The sequence below is a fragment of the Carlito syrichta genome, unplaced genomic scaffold (genome assembly GCF_000164805.1).
Source record: "Carlito syrichta isolate Samal-C Ts95f unplaced genomic scaffold, Tarsius_syrichta-2.0.1 Scaffold311553, whole genome shotgun sequence".
Lineage (NCBI taxonomy): Eukaryota > Metazoa > Chordata > Mammalia > Primates > Tarsiidae > Carlito > Carlito syrichta.
Window position 1 is genome coordinate 30728 of NW_007255649.1, and position 5406 is coordinate 36133.

The window sequence follows — 5406 nt, forward strand, 5'->3', positions numbered from 1 at the left end:
TCAGAGAACCAGACGTACCACCATGGGGCGATATTTCTATACACTAAGCACATCGGGGTGTGTACAAGGGGTTGGGTGGGTCAGGAAGAGAACAGGATTGGGGAGAAGGCGGTCTTCACCCACCATGTATAAGGACTGGGGACATGCACGCCGTGCACCTGGAGGTCACCTCTGCAGCTGAAAAACCCAGAGGTGTCATTGAGAGTTTAAGAAACCAGCTCTCCTCAAGCACTGGGGATCCTTCCACTAACATGGAGCTACATAAGCGAGAAGGTAGGTACTTTTGGCTTACTTAGATACACCTTGCTTGCAGATCCTGCCACCTGGAGGTGGAGTGTGTTTCCCCAGCCCATGAATGGGGCTCCCCCTTGGGTCTTGCTCTGACCAATATGAGGAGGCGGACATGACCTTGTGGCTGGTGAGCCGGGGCCTAAGAGCCCAGGCAGCCCCTCTTGCCCTCTTAGAACCCACCTCCCTTCCCTCTTGGAAGCACGGGAAGAAGCCAGGTGGACCGGCAGTCAGCTAGCAGCACCCACCAGCAGACACGCAAGCCAAGCCATCTCAAAGTACCCAACCCTAAGCAAGCCCAGCTGTGGTCGTACCACCACACGCACAAGGGCACCCAGGCGAGGTCTTCAGCTCCGCCCAAGCAGGCCCAGCCCAAGTTGCCGACCAAAGAAAATCAAGAGCAAACTGAGTGGCTCCCCCCACCAAACCCCCTTGCTCGGTGGACCACACCTGTGATTCCAGCTTCTTTGAAGGCTGAGGTGAGGGGATAGGTTAGGCCAGGAATTAGAGAACAGAGTGAGCTATGATCGCACACTTCCATAAAACCTGGTTGTCAGAGCAAGACTCCAGCCGGCCTGCTTCTGTCGGCCACCCGCGGGCACCGGAAACCACGCAGTGAACAAGCGCAGGAGCCGACGCGAGGCGCTCAGGTGGGCAGCAGCCCGTGCGCATGCAACTCCAGAAGTTGGGACAGCGTGTAGCACAGGCGGCGGAAGGCGACGGAGTAGCCTTGGCCCCACAACCCAGGGGGGTTCCTCGGCACTGCGAAGAACAGCGACAGAAACAGGAAGACCAGTGGGAACAGCAGCAGCCCCTGCAGCGCTCTACGCGCCCACCGCCTGCGGAGGAAGGATGACCATCAGGTGGCGGCAACAGGGGAGGCGGAGGGAGGTACCGAGCCCCGTGCTCACCCCGCTGGTCTCACCTGACGACCCTCACAACCGTGCCATGGAACAGCCTCTCCTGCAGGAGAAGAGAGTGCATCCAGTTAACGCTAGTGGATAGGGCGCAGCATCGGCTGGCTCTCTCAGAAGGAGGGGGTCCCGAGGGGGTCCTACATCAGGGTATTTTGTGTGAAGGGGCCCAGGGTAGGCAGGTTCCTGCACGGGGTTCTTCTGCGGGGGTTTCTTGGTGGAGGTTCCCAGACGCAGCCCTCCACCCATCACCCTCTCCTGGTTGGCGCTCAGACGATGCTCCCTGGCCAGGTCTTCCTTGAGCGAGCTCGCACCGTCCTGCACCGTGTCACACCTGCTGGGCCAGGCGCAAGGTGGACATCCTGACCGGGTTCCATGGTCTCCCCCACATACACACCTGCACAGCACGGCCCTACCCCAGGCCCTTAGGATTCCGGGCCCCTTCGCATGGCGTCCTGCGCAGACGCCTCGGGCTGCATCACCTTGAGCTGCACCGCCTGCAGGAGGGGAGAGGGACGACTCAGGGTTGGGGGAGGAGGCCTCCTGGGGGCCGGGAGGCTGCTGCCGTAGGGGAGGAGAGGTAAAGGCCGCAGGGGAGCCCGAGGTGAGTGGCTCCCAGGGCAGGGCTGATGGGCGTGGAACCGTCCCTTTGATCTTTCAAGTTAGGCCAGGCCTCCTTCCTTCGCTGCTTGACCTGGGTTTGGGGATCAGATCTGGTTGGGGGCCACGCGGCTTCCCACCACCCTGGAACGGCCTTGGCCGAACCCACACCCGAGGCCGATCCTCCCCACAGTCTCCGGTGCGGCCTGCATTTGCCGGATGATCTCCACCTGCATGGCGTGCTTGGCCTCCAGCAGCTCCAGTTGTTTCTGGAGGAGGGATCCCAGGAAGGTCAGGAGCGGGGCACACGGAGCCGCAACCACAGCCCAGGGCCCAGCCAGAAGCGCGGTCCGGCAGGCACCCATGCCCCGCCCAACGTCCCGCCCTGGATGCTCAAGCCTGGCCTGACGACCTCACCAAGGCTTCTGCCCCCGCCACCCTTCAGCCCGGGCTCATGCCCCACCCACGCCTCCGCCCTGCCCCTTGTCCCGCTCTCCTGGCCGCCAGAGCTTCTGACTCCACTGTTCCTCTCCCAAGCAGAAGAGCTGGGAGCGGGCCTGTGAAGGCAGGGAGAACGGAACCGGGAAGGGGACGGGGCTCATGACCGCGACCAGGGCGGCATCCGAGGACAACCGAGGGACAGAGGCCGGCCCATCCCCTGCCCCTACCTGATTCAACAGCTCCTCCCACTTCTCCTGCAACTGCCAGATTTCTTGCTCCTGTGAACCGGGTCCAGGGGTCCGCCCCTGCATCTCTGCCGGCCATGTCTCATCCCCGTCCCCAACCCCCTCCACCGGCTGCCCCACCCCGGGTCCCAACCTTACCAGAGTCAGCTTGCGCCACTCCACCACCTCCAGCTCACTGCGCACCCTCTCCGCCCCACAGCTCTTGAGTCACTGTTAACCGAAAAACATTGGTACTTGTTCGTTTTGTGAGTAACAATTCAGTAAGAGAATGCAGGTTTTGATCCACAGGAGTTGTATTGTGACAGTAAAGAGAGCACTGGGAGTATTCTCCCAAGCAGGGTCTCTCTGGGCAGAAGTCTCAGGTGGATTTCATGAGGAGTAAAGAGGGGAGAGGATGCATTATCGTGTGTTGAGGAGTCCCAGTGGTGCAGATGCAGTGAGTCATCATGCCAGCACATAGGTTGCATGTCATGATAATGAAGTATTATAGCTCCTCCCAGGGTGGAGACTTTATTAACTTTAGCATGGTAATGAGGAGACATTAAAAAGTGAAATAAAAATTGGAGGACTGTAAGGTAGGAAGCTGTAAAGAAGGCATATTGCTCAAGCTGACTGATTCGTACAGTCCCTGGAAAACTTCCTTCTCTGCTGACATCAGGGCACCGTTTCATTCAGTGGTGCTGGATTCTGGAGACACCCAGTGGCCTGTTGCTGCTTGAGGGATTTCCTTGTGGTGGGCAGAGGTCTAAGGCTGTGTGACCACCAGGTTCATCTTTTAAGAACTGAACGCATGGCAGGCTAGTTAAAATGCCGAGACATGAGAGAAGGACCCATTCCAGTGGTAACCCAGCTCTCCCGGCCTGCCTGGATAAGCAAGTAACTTGGAGACTTGATTCTGATCACTGGGCTCTGATGGGTCATTGGGCTCTCTTTGAGTGCTTTGGGCTTGAATCCTTTGGCTTATTTTTCTTTTTTCCTTTGGGCTTTAACCAAAAAGAACAAGGGAATTTTATTTTTTGCCTTAAATTTCACCCTAGGAAATTTATAACGAGAAAGGGCACTTCTATGTTGACTTTTTATTGCAGTATCTGTCATTTATTTGTTTGCAAAACATCTGAGCCAGTTTTAGACTTTGAGGTTGAACCTAATTTAGGATGGGAAACTGAGGAGGGATAGAATTCTTAGTTTGGGGCCCAACATGCTCTTGGGTGTTGGGTGCTAACCAATGGGCCTAAGTGGGAGGAATCTAAATCGTCCACAGGTTCCCAAGAGGGACAGGAGAATGGGTCCCCTGAGGAGGCCCTGGGGAACCAGCTAAAGCTGCCTGGGGACCCTTTCACTACCCCTCAACTCTGCTCAGCAAGCAGCAGCAATACTGCTGACCCCTGAGCTCAAGAGAAGAAAGTGGGCAGGTTCAACTCAGCAACTTTGGGTTTTCTTGGGATCTGGCCCACTTTGCCATGGATGCCCAATGGTGCCTTCTCTAATTTGGAGTGAAGCAGAGCAAGCAGCCAGGTTGCAAAGATCTCTCTCCACCACCCCAGACCCGCAGTGTACTCACAACAGGCTGCTGATGAGCAGCTCTCCAGGGCAGCACCGAGGTTGGCCCTCCTGTGGAGCCCTAAGAAAGTACTGTCTCACAGGAACCCCACCGTCCTCTGGGTTTCCTCCTTTTTTATTTTTTTATTTTTATTTTTAGAGACAGGGTCTCACTCTGTCATCCAGGCTAGAGTTATATAGCATGACTGATCATGGCTCACTGCAGCCCCGACCTCCTGGGCTCAAGTGATCCTCCCACCCTGGCCTCCCAAAGTGCTGGGATTATAGGTGTGAGCCATCATGCCTGGCGTCCTCACACCTTTTCATCCACAGTGCCACATTCAACCATGTCCTCACCTTGACTTTTGCAGGCCTGTCCCAGAACCTCTGACACCCATTTTCTCTTCTGGAAATGAATCCTAACCTAACATTTCAGGTAATCCCTTTTTAAGGACTTACTCTGTCCATAGTGGAAGAGGCTAGAATATGTTCTGACAGTGGAGGCAATGGAACAGAAGAACTAGCCCTGGGCATCATGACTTTCCACACTGTAAACCTGGAGCCCCCTGTCTCTAGGGTCTCTGGAGGGAGGCGCGGTGACCCTGATCCTCGGGTCAGCATTGGGTGCTGACCAATGGGCCTGGGTGGGAAGAATCTAAATTGCCCACAGGTCCCCAGCGGGGAATGGAGAATTGGTCCCTAAGGAGACTCTAGGGAACAGATGAAGCTGCCCAGGGACCCCTCAGAAACAAGTGAGCCTTTGCTTTGCAGTCCCTGCTGAGTCAGACCCCTTGTCATCCCTGCCCAGTGAGACCTCAGGGCCACCCTGTCACAACCTCTAATGACTGCCTGCATGTACTTTCCTCCTCTGAGGGGCCCTTTTCCTGGCCCTCGGCCTCTGCTGGTTCTCTTCCCTGCCCTGGAGGGGCAGGCTGGGGTACCCCAGCAGGGGGCCTTGCTGGACCAGAACAGCAACTTCTAAGTTTTCCAGGCTCTCTGACTCCGAAGCCTGTGCTCTCTTGGATGACCCCTGCCTCCACAGGCACAGGAGGTTGGCCTGGGCAGGGCACTTCTGCCTAAGGCAGGGCTAGCGTTGAGTAAAGGCCAAAGCCATTCCCCCAAACAGGCAAGGCAAGGCGCCAGAACTTTGGGATCTCTCTATCCTCCTGTTTCTAAAAATATTACAAGGGGTTTCTACGTAAGTGGCATTTTCCAATTTCCCCAAACATGATCTCCTGACAAACTCACAACAACCCTGTGAGGTAGAAACTAGCTTTAAAGGGGAAACTGAGGTAGAGTAGGAGGCTTTCTCCAAGGTCACACAGCAAGCAAACGGCAGAGCTAATCTCTAGCACAGTAGCAGGGAGACAGCGAGGACA